Raw genomic sequence first — 19,999 nt, 5'->3', positions numbered from 1 at the left:
GGTGTGCCCCTGACTATCTGCCGGCTCAAGTTTATCACACGGAGATGAGAAAATAAGCAGGAACCGAGAACACAAGAAGCTCTCTACAAACACTAACAGCAAAATGTGACTGACGAAATAGTTCAATCTCTTCCCTTCTGATCTGAAACTGTAACAGCTACAGAGCAGAGGAGAGTGACATCGGAGGGTAATTTTGCTACAGAGCAGAGGAGAGTGGCACTCGGCTACAGAGCAGGAAGCTCGTTTTTTTTTCTTTTCTTTTGAGTATTTGGGATTATTATTAATCATAATTTCGAATAAATATTATATCCCCGATGATTTTTGAGTATTTGGAATTATTTAGTTATTCCAAAGATTGTGTGGTAGTTTGAAGTTATATATATATAGTTTGAAGTTACATGTATATATATATATATATATATATATATATATATATAACTTCAAACTATATATATATATATTAGGCATTTAAAAAAAATGTCACTGTGTGATCGTAGAGGGGCAGCGGAAGCGACCAAAATAGTAAGCTAGTTCTTTTCAAAACCGAAGCTAAATAGGTTGGGCGAGGGCTCCGTCCATCTCGCAAAAGTGCCCATTCCTTGGCTTCTCCCGAAATCACTAATTAAGGAGTACTTGTTGCGAAAATCATTCCAATTCCCCAGGTTGCAACAAGTGGCGTGCTGCATGTGCGCCACTTGTCGCAACTTGAGAGTTTTCCCTTTTTTCGTAAATCCGTTTATTCAAAACGTTTTATCTCTTAAATCATGCGTCCAAATCTTGAACCGCTTTCACCGTTGGATTCCTTGCGTCGAGATCTTCAAAACTAGATCCCATGTTGATAGGTTTTGACAAACTTTTTTTTTCACGAGAAAACACCGGACAAAAAAACCGAACCGGAAGCACGTGTTTTTCCCTTTCCGAAAGAGGCACGTCCATGCCTCTGATGAAATCACAACCGTGCCTCTGGTGGAAGCAAATCGTGACTCGCGAAAGTAAAGAAACAGGAAACACATTTTTTTCAATTTCCGAGGAGGCACGGCCGTGATTCTCGCGAAAGCACAACCGTGCCTCTCGCGGAAGCAAAACCGTGCCTCTCGTGAAGAAAAAAAAACAGAAAACGCGTTTTTTGTTCGTTTTCCAAGAGGCACGGCCGTGCCTCTCGTGAAAGCAAAATCGTGCCTCTTGCGAAGGAAAAAAAAAGAAAACACGTTTTTTTCGTTTCCAAGAGGCATGGCCGTGCCTCTTGCGAAAGCACAACCGTGCCTCTCACGGAAACAAAACCGTGACTCTCATGAAAAAAAACATGTTTTTCTGCACAAACTTTTTTTTCGAAAAACTTTTTTTTGGTCGAAAGGCTAGTTAAGACCGGTGAAAAACCAAAACATCGGAAAAAACCATTTAAAAAACTGAAAACGCGTGCGGAAAAATAAAAAATAAAAAGTTCGGTGGGAGCGCCCAGAGTGCGACACGTGGCGAATCGCTGAAAGCGCGCCAAGGGGCGCTGATCGTTGCGAGGCTTCCGAAGGAACGCTCGTTAATTAGTTGCTCTCCGCTTCTCCTTTTCTTCCTTTTGTCCTTTTCACTCTACCGTATGGGCTCAAGGCCCAAACTCCAACCGGATCATGGCAATCAAAATGATAGGATATAAATAAAGGTGGGTAAGGCCCAAATAGTGGAGAGAGTTCCTTTCCAAAAATAAAATAAAAATGTACAAGACCCTAAATAAATATTAAATTAGCTCAAACAATTCAAAGAAAATGTCTTCCTTCATATAGCTTATTAATAATCAAAAAATTCAACGTGAATAGAAAAACTAGAAGCAACTTTATTCAATCATCTCTCCTTTCCGCCTTTGTTCTTGAATACATTTCCTCAAAAACTTTAAATTCGTCAACATTTTCCAAATTTGCAAATAGTTTTTAAATTCATGCATATTTTTAAAATTCGTGAATATATTTTGAATTCACAATTTGTTTTTCAAATTCTTGAACACTTTTTGAACTCATCAACATTTTGCAAATTTGAACATGTTTTCAACTTCGTGAACAAGTTTGTGAATTCATGATTTTTTTAAAAAAATTGCAAAAATTATGAATTAATGAACATTATTTAAGAATCTAGGATGACGCAGGAAAAACCTGGGCCTTGCTCGTTCTGGAAGGGGGGTTTGGATGTAAGAATGTTCAAGTACAAAACATGTTCAGATAGCTCGCGGCATGGCTAAGTGTTGTTGCAAGAAAAATGGAAGGGCTCAGTTACAAAACAACATCAGGTGATGAGGATGGACGAAATTTATTTTGTCTGATGAGATTTGTTTGACAATGAACCATCGACAACCTTTATTTACAAATAAATGACTTTACAAAACCAGACGAATAAGTAAATATGTTCCCAATTTGCATGGCATGGCTGCTCCCAGTGAGCACCATCAAGCAACTGACCAGGACCATGGGTCATGGCCCAGAGCTGCCGGGGAATATATATACAACAGGAGCAGGGGCTGCTCTCCTCTGGCAGAAGCATAACCATGGCGTTTAATTCCTTTCTGAATCACGACAGTAATCTCTGACAAGCACTAGTAGAGGAGAACAACATCAGTCAGTCATTTTTCTCATTGTGAAAATTGATCTTGAGCGAAATACAGAAAGTCCAGAACAGCCGTGTCAGTCATGTGGGTGTCAGCTGGATGTTATGGCACAATGAAAATTGCCTGCTCGAAGATATTTCTGTTGATAGCAAAGGGACTCTTTCAACTTAAGCAAGTGGTTGAAACAAAGAGGAGAGCCAATATAAGAAGTTGTACTGACCAGTCTTCCATTCCTTGGGCGCCACAGCGCCCGAGTCACCTAAAGGCTGAAGCACCATGAAGCAACTGACCAGCAGGATCTGTGATGCTGAGGCTGAAGATGCGCGCTATCAAGAAGAACAATAGCCACATTAGAAAAGAAGTGACACAACAGATGAATTACATGCAAGAAAGAATGAAAGCATCCTGAACAAAATGGTTGAGTTGAAGAAAAAATCTTACGGTCTTGGCCTCAGAGCTGACAGCAAATGTATAGCAGGGTTTCTTCTCTTCTCTTCGGGCAGATCGAGGCAGAACCAGGACGTTTAATTCCTCTCTGAATCACAACAGTAATAACTATTGGCCAGATCATTACCTGACTAAAACAACATTAGTCAGTCAGGACTCGAGAGCTCTTCCGCCATCAAAACGTATGCTCCTCTTCTTGCGAATGAACCATACTGATCGAGCTTTGTCTGAAAGAAGCTGCTCCCTAGATATGGCTCACTTCCTTGAGCTCCGCCTCAATTTTTTTGGCATTGGTAAACTTATCTTCCGCGAGACTGGGACGTAAGCCTGCACGCATGATTGACCAACTACAGGCATGTGGATGTTATGACAGGATGAAAATTGCTTGCTATAACAAGTATTTTTTTTTTCAGAGATGTTGCACTAGTTCCAAGTCCCTTTAGTTAGTTGCATGTTCAGTTTCTAAATGTTCAGAATGTTAGGTACAACTAAGAAGACCGCAGATTAGTATAAGAAAACAACAACTATATATAACGTGCCTGCCCTTGAAAAATTGTATGGAAAGGGATATATAAAAGGTGGGAATGCATGGTAGATATAATCCATTTGGGCACAGTACGCTTCCAAGACTTGAAAGAAAAAGAAACAAGGCTCCATGCCGCTTACCTCCTCTGCAGCAGCAGCAGCAGGGACCAACAGAACAGCTTCCAATACTTGTTGTTGGTATCCACCGGGCGACTATACCCAACAATTTCGTAAAATGGCTAAGCATCTCCTCTCTTTTTTTTTTTCTGTCTATTGCTGCATTTGCATGCAGTTTTTCCTCTTCTGGCTTTGCTTGGTAAAGTTTCACAACACAAACTGGAGCTGTAATAACGATGTAAAATCTGTTGTTTCATTCTTCGATAATGGAACGGGCTGTGGCCCTTTTGCTCTAAAAAAACAAATGTTGACAAGATTACCTACAAGCCTACGACTAAGACTGCATTCTATAATATATAATATAAAAAAAACAACTATATATTTGTTTCCGTCCTTGAAAAACTCTACAGAAAGAAAGAGAAGGAGCTGAGGAGGCCAGGGTCGTTGCTGCACACCTCCACCTCGTTGTCCTCCAACCAAAGGGCAGAGGGTTGAGATGGAATTACTCTGCCGCAGCCATGATATCCATAACTTCCACCCTGTTCTACTCCTGATCTGAGCAAGAGACCAAAAATTCTGTGCACCAGCTCAGCTGAATTTGACATTGGGGATGTGACAAATCTTGTGGGCATCCTCCCCTTGGCACCTTCTCAATCAGACTTGGACATCCAACAATTCTGAGTAGCTTCAGAGCAGAGAGACTCTGTATTCAAGAATCAAACAAATTGGAATCCATTCCCACTTGTAGAGTGTAAATCAATTCAATTTCACTTCACGACAATAATAGGAATCCATACCATTATGTAAAACAAATGCACTCTCTGCTACATAAATGATATATCAGGTGCTTTTTTACAAAGCAGCAGCAGCATCCTGTCAAACGGAAGGATTCAATAAAGAGGAAATAAAGGCACTTGATTCATTCATTCATGGTAAGAAAAAGAAATAAAATCTTCTTTTTCAACAACAACAGGCAGTTAAATACCTCTGCTTCATGCGAAAAAGGAGCACAAGCCTGATAATTCAATTCCATGATTCCAGCCTCGATCACTTCTTGCAGCTACGACTCAAGTCTTCTTCTTGATTGGTACCAAGTGAGTGAGTGAGTCATGTCTCGCACGCCCTTTTTTATTTCACATACATAGGTAACAGAAGCCTGACAAAGAAAATGCACGCAATATATATTATATATATATATATATTATGGGAAGTAACATCAACGGTGGTGTATCAATCTCAACTCTACTAGCACAAAAGGGGTACAAAAAGAAGCGGATGAAAAGAAGCGTGTGTTGGACTGTGAATATTACAAACTAGAGAAAGCAAGCAGGAGAAAGATAAATAAGCAAGCCACAGTGGTTGCTCTGTACTATGAATTCAGTCATAAAAGGAAGGATCAGAAATTTGGTTCTGGAGGTACTAACCATAACCGGCAGATTTGACTTGCAGAGAAATATCGATCATGTAGCACAATGTGTTGTATCGATCATATAGTTAACAGCTAGCGTTGCATGCAGAATGAAGAGTCAGTTGTATCTCGCACCTGCTGATTATTGTGCAGGTTTGCCAACTTGTGTGCACAAAACATTGATTGCAACAGTGGTGGAGTGGAGTGGAACCTGCTAGTAGTCTGTAAGATTTGACAACAGTGGTTAAGATGAGGCAGAAATATGGATGGCGAATAAACCTTGTTTCAGAAATAGAAAACAAAACAAATAAAATAGGTAGGCGACAAGTGTTACCTTCAAGAGACGGATAAATCTGGGTTGGTTCTTTTGATTTTCTCAATTTGCTCGTCTATCTCAGCGCTGCGACTGCGACGATCCATCCGTAGTTTTCTCAGCGAAACAGGGAGACCCTCCTTGGGCATCGATCGGATTTCTGGACAGTTAAGAACACATAACTCCTTGAGAGAAGAAAGGCGGTGCAACCCTTGAGGAAGGGACTGCAGACCCTCGCATTCGGAAAATGTTAGATTCTGGAGAGAGGTGAGGAGCTGCAGCGCTTTCTCTTGCTCCTCCGTGAAGCTTTCCATCCTCCCGTCAGAACTGAATTCAAGTGTGTGGAGGGCCGGAGCGAGGAGGTTGCAAATAGGAGCAACAAGCAATCCACAAATGTTATCCACATTGAGTTTCTCCAATCTGAATGAACCTGCAGGGAACAATTTGGTCCTTGCCACCTCTGAGAGCATATCTGCTGCTAAGGTCTTGCACCTATGCACGTCCAGTTGTATGAGGTTGACTGCGATGAGAGGATTGAATCCGTCCACTGATAAATTATGGCAGATTTTTAACCTTAGACTAGTGAGAGACGTGAGATTTGAGAGCGGAGCCATTGACTTCATGCTTGGCTCGTGGTAAACATCAAGTTTCCTCAGGGAAGCAGGGAAAGGGCAGTCTCCGATGGGCCACTGAGAGAACAATTTGCCACATCCCCATATTGTTAATGATCGAAGCAATGACTTGTCCTCCTGAATTCCTCCTCCATTCTCCTTCTCCACAGGCACAAGAACCAGGCCCTTGCACTCCCAGAAGGTAAGATTCTGCAGTGAGCTGGATGATGGGAACTGCATTACACATTCCTCCTCACAGTGATCTATGTGCAACACAGCAAGAGCTGGGAAACAGTTTAACACTTTTGACGATGATGATTTGCTACTGCTAAGATGAGATACATGTAACTGCAGACTCTTAACTAAACGGAAGACAATACTGCCATCCAGCTCTTCAGGGAACAAAATGTTGTATCTTCTGACATCCATGTATTCTACTTTATCCAGATTGTGGGAGGCCAAAGTACCCCCATACCCTCTAACAATCAATTTCTTTCCATCATAAGACAACAACGGCTCTGAATCACCTGTTTTAACAACCAAATCTGTCAGTGTGGAGGTGTGAGGCATGGAGGGCAGAGATATCTTGGGGCACCTAGAAACTCGAAGACTGCGCAAATTGGTGCAAGATACCTCCGACAAGGGCATCACACGGAGATTGGGACAACCGATGCATTCGATTTTTTCAAGACTTGGAAAGGAACAACAATTAGGTTCCACAGCCCATTCAGCAAGTTCTGGCATATCATAAAACCCAACTTCCTTCAAGCGCATAAAACGTTTGCCTGGAGCGCCACCACATCGAGGCCCAAACTGATGAATTCCAGAATTTCTCTCCAAATGGAGTTCCTTGAGATTTGGTAGCTTCCCAAAAGGTGGGAGGGTGCTCCAAGACACATCAGTTAGAGCGAGAGTCTCTAAACTTGTTAACCAGATGTCAAGACACAACCAACTAGGACCAACGGCACCACCATGATTTGTAATTGTAAGTACTCTAAGATTAGAGTGTGGTTGAAGAGCATCAAGAATACCAGCATGATCTGTAGTTGGTCCATCTCTTCCCCAGACTAATCCCAACTCCTCCAGATTCCTTTTCAACATCAGTTTGGCTGCAGTAGCTTCCTCCTTGGTTGCCACATGTTCAAGACCACATATAGTCAATCCTCCTTCAAGCTCTGGCAATGCCCCAAGCTCTGTCAGTTCAAATCCCATGCTCCCTTTCCTGACATGGAATTCTTTTAGCTCCTGGAGATGCTTCATCTTTCCGACATTGCGAATATTTGAGTGGAGTTCACTTTCAGCATGGAAATCATGTAAATTCTCAAGGTGGCAAAATTCTTGAGGCAAATCAGAACGACCATCCCAATTATATAGGTCCAAGAATTTCAAGTGATAAAATATTGATAGTGTACTAGGTAAACTAATTTCCCTGTCACCATCGAGAGATGAACTAATTTTGAGGTACTGGAGGTGGATAAGTTTTGAAAACCTATATGGAAAAGATTGTGCAGACTTCACCACTATAAATAGGACACGCAAGCTATTTATTTCCTTGAAGCTATCTTTCAAAAGCTTGGCAATTCTTTCTTGATATCCTCTAAAAATTATCAAAGTGCGTAGACTAGCAATGTCTATCCTCTCCCTTAGTTTACACATTTCTTGCTCAAAATTTGCGTCATATCTGTCTTCTATGTTGATAGATAAGTGCCGAACAGATTCTGGGATGGCATCAGCTCTGAAATCTAAGCCACTTATATTGAGGCATTCTTGTGCAGAAACACTCTTAGATAGCTCGTGCATTAAATCATGCATTATATACTCGCATTGATCACCCCAATAATCGAATTTCTTCATGATAAAACCATTGTCCACTAGTTCTTCCAGGTAATTCCTATCGGCTTGGTGATTAGAGTCTATGATGCCTATTGCAACCCAGAACTTATTAATTTCTGAAGAAGTAAACTCATGATCTTCAGGGAAAAGGCCACAACAGGAAAAGCATTTCTTCAGATCAAAAGGGAGGCAATCGTAGCTAATCTTCAAAGATGGCATGATATCATCATTCTTTTGCTGCTTTAGCCACTGATGCTTTTCAAGAACTCCATTCCAATGTTTCTGAGAAAGGTCCTTGTGCAATAGTCTACCAACTGTTTTGGCTGCCAACGGCGAACCCTTTAGCTTGTCTGCAATTTTTCGTGCAATCCCAGCATACTCATCTTTGTAATGCTCAGGCTTGTCATCTTCACCAAATATACATGCTTCAAAGAATGTGAAGAAGTCATTAGGCTCCAAACCTCGCAGCTCTAGTGGATCAACTGTTTTCACCGTGTCTGCTACCTTTGGGAATCGAGTTGTGACAAGTAGCATGCTTCCTTTGGCTTCCCCCTTTGTGAACGGAGCTAGCAAGGTCTTCCACTGATCCTGGCTGTCACATTTCCATATATCATCCAGTACAATTAGAAACCTCTTGGACTTGAAACGTTCTGCTATGGATATCTGAAGCTGATTTAAATTGGTTGTTTCATTTGCAACACTGATGCTTCCTCCTTTAGTTGCAGGTATGCAGCCAAGATCTCTCTGGTGAGCTTCAGCACATCGAAATCAGTGGATACACATACCCAGACCTGGACATGAAAGTGCTTTTTAGTCCTTGCATCATTATACAGATGTTGGACGAAAGTTGTCTTTCCAATACCCCCTGGACCAACTATAGGAAGAACAGAAACAGGGTGTTTGCAGCTGATGATACGGTTGACAGTTTCCTCAAAAGTGTGTCTCCTGCCATACAATGTATCTTGTATAATTGTGGATCCAATCTGCGGCCGGTGTAGGGTGACTGCCATGCTGTTGCTTGGGATATTGCCGAGCAAATCGGAGACGGAATCACAGCGCGTCTGCATGTCCTGTAACACCGACTTGATTTTCCTGGAGAAGATCACTGGGTGGAAACGTAACTCATCATCATCATCTTGTGCAGAGGAACAAGAAAAGCATGCGGCCCAGCTGCTAGTGGCAGTGTGGCGGAGAGCATTGCGACCATGACGGAGAAAATTGGCCTGGGTGGTGGCGTAGGTGGTGCCGAGGAGCCTGTCATGGATCTGGAAGTAGTGGAGCTCATCCAGCAGGTCCTCCGCCTGGTCGGCGTTCCTGCTCAGCGCCGGCAGCAGCTCCTGCAGTCCAGGGTTGTGGCTCACCTGGGCCTGGGCGTTGTGGAGCATGCCTCGCGTGTGCGCGAGCTTGGCCCTGATCTGCTGGGAGTTGTGGCCGAGCTGGAGGCTGTCCACGTATGCCGCCACCGGGGCGGCGGACAGCATCATGAACACCTTGCCGAGGAGCGTGGCCGCCGCGCCGAGAGCCGCCGCCATCTCCGCTCCGCCGGCCGTCTTGCGTCGCCGGAGCAGTGGTGGAAGCGCAGGTGCTAGTGGTGGATTCGGGTGGTTCGGTGGCCTGCACTGCACTGCAAGAAATGTGGCGGACAGCGTACGTGGAGCCTCCGTCTGCACTGCAAGAAATCCGCTGGGTAGTGGATTGGGTGTGGATGGAGAGCAGCCGACTGCTCTCGTCCTCCACACAAAACGCCACATTTCAATAATGCCACTATTTTTTACAGATAATCCCAACCAAATGCTACGGCTACATACTTCAGTTGAGTTGTGACGCTCGGGTTTACCTGAAAATTTGGGTAAGGTAATTCGGGTTTTCAGAAATAACACTTGACATTTGCCCATAATTTTTCCTACCCGAAAATTCAGGTTCGGGTTCGGGTAATCCCAATTTGCCCAAAATAAATCACAGTGAAAGGGAAAGGAGACATAAAACTGGAGAACCTTGATCATCAAGCATCGTGCCATGTCGGGGAAGATGCAAGCTTCTTGTTGCCATCGCCTCGGTGGAGATCTCGTCCTTGCGGTGTCCATGGACAGTTAAGTTGTCACTTTTGAGGCTTAGTTCAAAACCGGTCTCCTATTTTTTTTCACATTCTTTTTTTTTTGCGGGGTTAGTTGACCACATTCTTGATGGGTTTCCACTTGGACCTTTCAGTTGTACTCCTTCCGTTCCTAAAAATAGGGTGAGAAACAGAAACAGAGGGAGGGACGGAACTTACTATACATACATGTGTACACAGGGCTGTTGCTCCCCGGCCAAGAGAAGCAGGAATGCAATGGTGAGTGCTGGGAAATTTGGCCACTGCACTGCACTGCAGGTATGAGATTTAGAGGTAGTACTTGGACTTGGACAGCCAAGGAAGATCACATCGTCACTGCCAAACAACAAAATGAAGGGTGTCCTATCGGCAATTAGTAGTATATGTGCATATTTGTCTGAGAAACAGAGGATTTTCAGCAGGAAGCAGAAATTAAAGCAGGGGATCTTCAGTAGAAATTCAGACATAACCAGCGTAAGAGAGGTCTACAACAGAGACCAATTCACCACATACTATTCGATATAAATTCAAGGTCTCTACCAGTTCTACCAATTCCACAACACCACGTCCAGTAAGGTCTGCACCAGTTCAACACAAACAAGGTCTCAAGCAAACGGAGCATCACCAATTCCACAACACCACGTCCATTAAGCTCTTGCCTGTATCTGCATGTATCTGCAGGCGTACCGGGGAGTTTTTTTTTTTGAAAACGTACACCCGAAGGCATACACTACGCTGTATTCACGTTAAGGAAATAGACAATACAGTCAGTTGGAAACTATCTTCCTTGATTGATGCTTTGGAGTTGCAGGTTACAACATAAATACAATGAGAGTCTGCCCAACGCCCCTACAATGGTGGCACGCAGGCCAGGCATGGCTAGACTCAGTCATACACGTACAAAGGAGGTTACACATTACATGCAATGTACATACGCTAACACCCCCCCTCAGTCGGAACTCCGTTGGATAGGAGGTTGAGGCTGGACCGAAAGTCGAAGAACACCATGGATGGTAACCCCTTTGTGAAGACATCCGCAAACTGAGAGCTCGATGGGACGTGTAGAACGCGGACCTCGCCGAGAGCCACCTGGTCGCGTACAAAGTGCAGGTCGATCTCGATGTGTTTGGTGCGTTGATGTTGGACCGGGTTACAAGCGAGATACGAGGCACTGATGTTATCACAGTACACGATGGTGGCGCGAGATGGCGGATGCTTGAGCTCGAAGAGAAGTTGACGCAGCCAGCAGGATTCAGCCACACAATTGGTGACCCCGCGGTATTCCGCTTCGGCGCTAGAGCGGGAGATGGTGGCTTGTCGCTTTGATGACCACGAGACAAGATTGGAACCGAGGTAAACACAAAACATGGGAGGACATGTTGTGGCGAAGCAGATCGTCGGCAAGCTGGGCGACTACGCTGCGTCGGAGGTCACTCTGCAGTGGAGATACAGAGAGGACATGTTGGAGTTGGGGGAGAAGATGAAAGATCTGGAGGCTGTGTTGGTTGATGCTGACGACAAGTCGCATCGAGGAGGAGAAGGTGGAAGAGTATTTCAGCGCTGGCTTACAAAATTTAAGCGCGTTGCCTACAACGTCGAGGATGTCCTTGATGAGTTGGAAGCTAACGAGCTCATCAAAAAGAGCCAATCCAAGGTATTCAATTGTTGATTCTTGTTTGTCTTATCTAAAAAGATACTGATTCTTTGATTAGCTGATTACATATGCCCGTCTTTACCCCTTCTTTTGTAACTAACGTGTAGCCTGGAAAAAAGATGCTGACTGCTTCAACTTTTATTTTTGCAGGTTAACTTGTGGTTCTCTAGAAACAATCAACTCGTGCAGCGAATAACCATGCCCCACAAGATGAAGAACGCGATGAAGAAAATTGGCAAAATTAAAAAGGAGGGCAGCACAGAGCTCAATCTCGTGCCTCTAGAATCAAGGGCAGAAGGAAGCAGAAACAATGAAACACTTGCAGCCAACTGGAATACTGACGGTGTGAAAACTGGAATAGTGGGGAGGGAAACCGAGAAGGACAAGATAATAAGCCTGCTACTTACAAGTGAAGAAGCCAACCAGGATATCTCCATCATCCCTATTGTTGGCCTTGGTGGCATAGGCAAGACAACATTGGCTGAATCGGTTCTTGCAGACACGAGGGTCAGTGTCTTTGACGTCTCAATCTGGGTTAATGTATCCAAGCAGTTTGATTTGCACAAAATTGGGGGTGCAATCCTGAAAAGAATGATGAATGGCACTATCAACCCTGACAACTGCGATTTGCAACAAGTTCTGAAAAAAGAACTTGCTACTAGAAGATACTTGATTGTTCTGGATGATCTCTGGGAAGAAGATGGAGATAAACTTGAAAGTTTGAAGCGGATGTTACAGCATGGCCTCAAGGGTAGCAGGATTATAGTAACTACCCGAAACCGAAGTGTAGTGCAACAATTACGCACTGGTTTTCTTTCAAATCAGAGGAAAATTTGCCCAGTTCCTGAGTCTGAGACAATAGAGCTGGGTGTTTTAGAACCTGTTGAGTGTTGGGAATTAATGAAGCAAAGGGCATTTGGGCCTGATGATGACCACAATGGCTTGGAAGAAATCGGAAAGCAGATTGCAGGCAAGTGTGGGGGTTTACCGCTCGTGGCAAATGCTCTTGGGCATGTAATGTCAGAGCTAAGGACCGTGGAGGCATGGGAACATATAAGAGACACCAAGGTTGATTTGGGTTTGAGAGATCAAAAAGAAACATTAGAGAGGCTAATGCCGAGCTATTACCATATGAAGCCAGAATTCAAACTGTGTTTCACGTACTTGGCAACCTTCCCCAAGGGCTTGGTCATGGACAACAATCATATAATCCAGCAATGGAATGCACTTGGATACATCAATTCAAGGCACGAAGGTCAAAGGTGCATCAACCACCTTTTGGGCATGTCATTTCTTCGGATTCCAGGATCTGCTTCGGTTAGTACATATAGACACCGTTTCTCTTGCATGGCTTTTCATTTCTACCATTATTTTTTCTTTTTTACTTTATTGATAGACTAGAACATGCCTTCATAGATTATACTCTATTATGGTTCTAGATTAGGCCCTACAGTTTGATTTTTTATTTATGTTAATGATTTAATATATCCATTTCTAAATTAAAATTTCTTATTAGTAACGATGACTTTAATTTTTTACTTTACTAGATCAGCTTTTTTTGACTATGTTCACTACAGTTACGCACCCCGTTGCCACGCAGGAGTGGTTCCTTTAATAATCACTCATCTTTATAATTTATACTTAGTAAGGAAGTTAAATATAGTTTGGAGTTAGTTGAAGCTTGTTGAACTAGTTAGTAAACAAGTCAACTTGACATCGAAAGAAATTCAAAAATTCAAAAACATATCTAGAGAAATATGTATGTAAATCCATTCCTCATATACATCATGTGCTTTATTAGCTCTACATGCTAAAAACAATTTATGAAAACCCATGGTTTCTAGTAAATATACATATGTGTAAGCAAATTGTTTTGTATAAGGGCTCCACAGATTTTGAGGAAGTTGCAATTTTACTGAATTGATTTAACATTTTAACATTCCCTATTCTCAACTGGTTTTACATTTCTCTTTGCAATACTATATTGATAGTAGTTTCCTTTGCAGGTTAATCCAAGTCCATTGCATTTCAAAGCTCCTCCAGAACTCGTCATGCATGATTTGGTGCATGATCTTGCATCAATAATTATTGCTGATGAATTCATTGATATGGATGCTACCAAAAGCACCAGCTGGAACAAAGATCGTTACTGCAGACATGTGCAGTTAACCAACTTCAAGAATGATCCTGAGGTTTTCAAATATATTCCAGACAGGCTTAGATCCCTCCACTTTAGGGATTTGGGGGGACTGCGACTCCCAAAAAAGGCATTTTCTAAGTCCAAGTACATACGTGTCTTGGACCTAAGTGGACATTCAGCTGAATGCCAGTGTTCTCCAAGTAGCGTCGTGTTGCCATCTTCCATTAATCAGTTGAAGCTAATTAGGTATCTTGATGTCACAGGCTTGCCAATAAAGTCACTTCCTAAGAATTTTCATGCACTTCAAAACATGGAAACTCTTATTCTATCCAATTCCTTGCTTGAAACCTTGCCTGACGGTATTTGTCGCCTCAGCAAACTTTGCTATTTGGACCTGTCTAGCGTAGGATCCTCCGTAAGCTACCTCCATCACTAGGTGATCTCACTCGACTCTTTTTCCTCAATCTATCCGGGTGTCCTATACTCCAAGAGTTGCCTGAATCAATCTGTGACCTTGCATGCTTACACCACCTAGACATGTCAGATTGCTCTGCTCTTGAAAAGCTCCCTGATAAATTTGGTAGCCTCCCTAAACTCTCATTCTTAAACCTGTCAAGTTGTTCAAAGCTCACCAAACTACCTGACAATATAAGCTTTCCGTGTTTAGAGCACCTGAACCTATCAATTTGCCATGAGCTAGAAAAGCTGCCAATTGATATCGGCCACCTTCCCAAGCTTGAGTTCATGGACCTGTCTGGTTGCTACAAGGTTTCAATTCTGCCAGGGTCATTTTGCCAACTTAATCATTTGAAGTACCTAGATCTTTCAGATTGTCATAACCTCAAAGAACTCCCTGAATCTTTTGGTCACCTATCCAAGCTTGAAGATTTGAACCTAACAAGTTGTGCTAAGCTCCGACAATTGCCTGAGTCGCTATGCAAATTGTTTAAGTTGAGGTGTCTCTATTTGTCATACTGTCTGATGCTCCGTGAGCTCCCCTCCTCATTTGGTGACCTTAACCTTCAAATACTGTGCATGAATGGTCTTTTACATATGAAGGACTTCCCTGATAACATTGGTGACATGACTAGTCTCACCCAGTTTGTGGTTGATAAAGGGTGGCCAATTTATAAGCGTCTAAATTTTGTGGGCATAGTAAAGCATCGTGTACATGAGATAGAGAGCAGAGGACGCAGCAGTATGGTGGATCTTGTGGGGTTGAATTGTTCAGAGCTGATACTTGAAGGTCTTCAGAATGTCAAGAATCCAGAAGATGCAGACCGAGTCAAACTGCGTGACAAATCAAATATTCGAGTACTACAACTTCATTGGGAAAACAAAGGAGGTAAATCTGTGCTCGACAGGCTCGTACCTCCTCGGGGTCTTGAAATTATTTGCCTATTTGGCTACACAAGCAAGGATTTCCCTAATTGGATGTTAAACATCTCGTCCTACCTCCCTTTTCTCAGTGAACTGGTTCTTGTAAGTTTGGAAGCATGTGATTGTCTTCCTCCATTCGGGGCACTGCCAAATTTAAGAAGTCTGTATCTAAAGCACATTCCCAACATTAGGATAGTCGGTAAGGAATTCTATGGGGAGGGCAGACCTTGTATGAAACTAAGAGCACTAGGATTGCGCAACATGGAGAATTTGGAGGAATGGTGGACAACAGAGTCAAGTAAAGAAAACAAAGAGTTTCTAATCCCTGGATTGCATCATTTGGAGGTAGACGACTGCCCAAAGTTGAAGTTCCTACCATATCCCCCAAGAAGTATGAATTGGGTTTTGTTCGACAACTGGACAGTTTTGCCAGAACGAGGATTTGGAAAGCTCTCGTCTTCCATTGATCCTTCTAGAATGACTGTAGCATTCTGTAGTTTCTCTCAAGACATGTGGGATAGACTTCAACACTTTCCCACACTTGAGATGTTTAAGGTTGAATCTGTCAGTGGATTGAGGACATTGCCAGAGGTCATGACGTGCTTTACCTCTCTACAAGACTTTCACATCCAAGATTGTCCCAACCTGACATCCTTGCCTGAAAGCATGAAGAACCTCGCCGCTCTTAAAACACTAAGCTTGATACAGTGCAAAGGCCTAGAGATATTACCGAAATGGTTGGGACAGTTGACTTCCCTAGAAGAAATTGAAATCACTGATTGCCCCAACCTGACATGTTTGCCTGAAAGCATGAAGCACCTCGACGCTCTTAAAAAATTGTTGTTGGTCAAGTGCAATGGCCTGGAGATATTACCGGGATGGATTGGACAGTTGACTTCCCTGGAAGAAATTATAATTGACGATTGCCCCAACCTGACATGTTTGCCTGAAAGCATGAAGAACCTCACTGCTCTTACGAAACTGTGGTGATAAGGTGCAGAGGCCTGGAGATATTTCCTGAATGGTTGGGACAGTTGACTTCTCTATAGTTGTTTCACATCCAAGATTGCACCTGCCTGACATGTTTGCCTAAAAGCATAAAGAACCTCACCGCTCTTAAAATACTGAGGTTGATACAGTGTAAAGGCCTAGAGATATTACCGGAATGGTTGCAACAGTTGACTTCTCTAGAGGAAATTTATATCGGCGAATGCCACAACCTGACAACTTTGCCAGAAACCATACAGAGTCTCTCTGCTTTGAAGCTACTCAAAATTGTGTTTTGTCCAATATTGATTGAGAGGTGCCAAGGGGAGGATGCTCACAAGATTCGTCACATCCCCAAAGTCGAACTCAGCTGAGGCCATCCATATTTCCTCTCATTGGTTGGTGGCTACATACATGCTCTGCTCTCATTCTTGTTCGGTGCAGAGGAGAGGAGGTAAGCGGCTTGGAGCCTTCTTTTTCAAGTGTTGCAAGCCTATTGTTCCCATGTGGACTATAACACGAATCAACACTTTATCTTTCCTTGTGTGCATCATTTGTTGTAACTAATCTTGTTTTTTTAGAAAAGGAGGATGACCCCCGGCCTCTGCATCTGGGAGATGCATACGACCACTTTATTAATTATTCTCGAGGATCTTACAAAGTATTACAAACAATATACCTGAATCCACCATCTTGGCAACATATGCCGCTACTCTTATCCATATGATGAAGGGATGCTAGCTGGGCCCCTACCCAAACCACTCACCTAAACCTAACATCAAAAGCCGGAAGCCCCAGCCGAGCCACATACCGGGCCTGGGGCACAATCCGGTCAGACGCACTCTTGCGTCGTCGCCGCCATCTTCCACAGGTCCGTCTTCAGATGATATTGAGTCTTCTACCTTGTGAAGGCCACATCAGCCATCGACGTCACCATGACGCCAGAAGCTACCTCCTCCTGCGCGAGTCCATCTCCGCGCATCGGACGCCGAGCCTCCACGGCGCCATGCCGCCGATCTCCGCCGCCATCAATGAGTGAGATGAAGTACCGCTCCACCACGGCAAGTACAAGGTGAGGAAGGGCGAGGTCGCCATCGGAGACACGGTCGGAAGATAAGCACCGCAGCCACAGAGCTGCAACGCGGTAGATCAGACGGGCCGCCACCAGGAACCAGACAAACTCGCCATGCACACCCAGCATCCCCAGGCCCAAGTCGGCGCCTTCAAGAAGGTGACGACGATGTGGCGCCGCCGCCGCTTAGCCACCGGGGCTAGGGTTTTCACCCAGGCGTAGGGGAAGGGGGGAGGCAGGGGAGGTATAGCCTCGGCGCCGCCACCAAGGAGGGAAGGGCGTCCGGGACGCCATCGACGCCGTGACCGCCACCGGCGGCCAAAGGTTTCCCCCGGCCAAGCACCTTGCCGCCACCTCCGAACTAGCCACAACATGAGCCAGGCCGGCCGGAGGTCATGCATCACGAGCGGACCAGATCGCCTCCGATCTGACGAGGGGAACCCGGGGCCTCCCCGTGCCATGACCAGCGCCCACCGGGACCTCGCTGCCCGCGCAGCCGAGGGGATCCGGCTTACCTCACCGACGAGCACTCCCTGCCGTCGGAGTAGTGCCGTCCGCACCAGCGAGGCCGCCGCCTCAGATCCCACAAGCGTGCGCCGGCCGCCGAGTTCCGCCACCGCGCCCGAGGAAGGAGCCCCCCGCGGCCCCTACTCCAGGCGAAGGCAGGCGAGATCCCGCCGCCGCCGGCACCGCGCGGGCTTTGCCCGGCGGCGCCCGCCGGCGGCGGCGGGAGGAGAGGAAGGAGGTGGGGGTTGGGTCGGCGGCGGCTAGGGTTGGGCGCCCGGGGCTGCGTCCTTGAAAGAGTTGCTAACACTAAGAGACCAACTAATCTTGTTAACATTGAGAAACTGAACTAGCATCCTGCACAACAGACATGCCTTATTCATTATCTTGTCTGTTTCTGCTACTTGCTTAAATTGAAAATTCATCTCTTCAAGCTGGCAAATTTTCATTGTGCAGTAACATCTAATAGCTGACATCCACATGACCTGGTGCCCGAGGAGAGTAAAGAGTAACCCCGCCCGTCAGCTCCTAATTAAAGGCCACGACACCGTAAGGTTATTAATTTCAACTCAATGATTTTCTCGGTGATGCTTCATTTGTTCATGTGTATTACTGCTCTTACTTTCTATACCTGCTAATGTGTCTGCTGTGTTCCAGAGAGGAGCGTGCATCTTGGGCCTGGCTGTGCAAACTGCAGCAAAATACTAGTGGGTGTGCTGGCCCAGCATCACCGATCGATCCTGGTTAGTTGCTGTGTAATGGTTTGATTCAGGTGACTCTCAAATTGGGCCCGCGTCCGTTGCTGTCTAATTTAGCCGTGCTGAACTGACTCTGACTGGGAGAAGCCAAGCCATGCATGTACGTCAAGGATAAATAAACTTACTTATTCATCTGGTTTTTGTAAAGACATCTACTGTATCATGTTGTGCATGGTTCATGAGAGATGCTTATTTCCATGGAGCAGGCCGCAGGAATCAATCCCGTGCGTGCAGTCTGCTATCTGACCAGCAGCTTGGAGGTTGTCCAAGCTGCTGCAGTGCAGTTGCAGAGCCTGGAGCCTTGTTTCTTTTCTCAAGTAGTGTTGCAAGCCTCCTGTGCCTGAATGGATGGTTAGCTTGTGCAATTCCAGGCCAGCTTCTTTGTATTGGCTCTCTTGTTTGTTTCAATTCCAGGCCAGCACTAAATTTTCACTCTTCCATATAACATCCAGCTGAATGACATCCACACATTTCTTTTCTCAAGTAGTGTTGCAAGCCTCCTGTGCCTGAATGGATGGTTAGCTTGTGCAATTCCAGGCCAGCTTCTTTGTATTGGCTCTCTTGTTTGTTTCAATTCCAGGCCAGCACTAAATTTTCACTCTTCCATATAACATCCAGCTGAATGACATCCACACAACTTGGCCAATCATGCGTGCAGCCTGTTCTGAATTTCGCACAAGATCAATTTTCACAATGCGAATAAAGAGGCACGCAGAGCTCTCAAGGAAGCATGTTTTGCTGGTGGAAGAGCTCTCAAGTCCTGGCTGGCTGATGTTGTTGTTCTCCTCTACCAGTGCTTGTCAGCGATTACTGTCGTGATTCAGAAAGGAATTACGTAAACGGCATGCTTCTGCTGTATATATATTCCCCGTCAGCTCTGGGGCCACGACCCCGTAAGAACCATATGTTTTTTTTTGTGTGTGTATCTTGTTTTTTATCTGTTGTGTTACTGCTTTTGCTTTGTATATTTTTTTTTGAAAGATCCAGCTAATTGCTGGCTTGATTCAGATTAAGCAGAAAGCAGCGGAAGAACGACATGGTGAAGATCCGAAGATCAAAAGAAAAAGGAAAAACTGCGGCCCTAATAGCTGCAGAGAGCTACACCCACCACAAACAACAAGACTACACAACCGAAGCACCTGTCCTGAGCTAAGCATCACCACCGCATCTCGAACAACGCCGATCACCTCCGAAGACAGCCAGCTCCCACTACAACTTCCCTCGCCAACGCACCATCCACCCTGGAAGCAGGGGGTAGATGGCGGGACTTGGTCGATCCCAGGAAGAGCTTCGTCTTGGACTCATCGATGAATTCGTACATTGCGCCTGGAGCTTCACCTTGAACAGCGGCGAGCACCGAAGGAGCGCCGCAAAGAGCTTCCTGGAAATGTCTCCAAACGTGATGCTCCCAACAGAGGAGCGACGTCAAACACGCCGCCATCACGCCGATCCAACACCGGACCTAGGATTTCGCCCGGAGACAAACCACCATCCGAGCACGAGGAAGATGTCGACACACCTCAGGCGACGCCTCCAAGGAGGAAAATGACACCCACAGGCGCCATCGCCAC

The 19,999-nt window shown here is 44.9% G+C and overlaps 2 pseudogenes; one reads left to right on the top strand and one right to left on the bottom strand.

Annotated features, from left to right (window-relative positions):
- Positions 1–2,271: 2,271 nt before the first annotated feature.
- Positions 2,272–9,493, bottom strand: LOC119313049 (annotated as a pseudogene).
- A 1,806-nt stretch (positions 9,494–11,299) lies between these two features.
- Positions 11,300–16,468, top strand: LOC119310775 (annotated as a pseudogene).
- The last annotated feature ends 3,531 nt before the right edge of the window (positions 16,469–19,999 follow it).

This window comes from Triticum dicoccoides, chromosome 5B (genome assembly GCF_002162155.2).
Source record: "Triticum dicoccoides isolate Atlit2015 ecotype Zavitan chromosome 5B, WEW_v2.0, whole genome shotgun sequence".
NCBI lineage: Eukaryota > Viridiplantae > Streptophyta > Magnoliopsida > Poales > Poaceae > Triticum > Triticum dicoccoides.
This window is presented reverse-complemented; position numbering and strand designations above follow the sequence as displayed.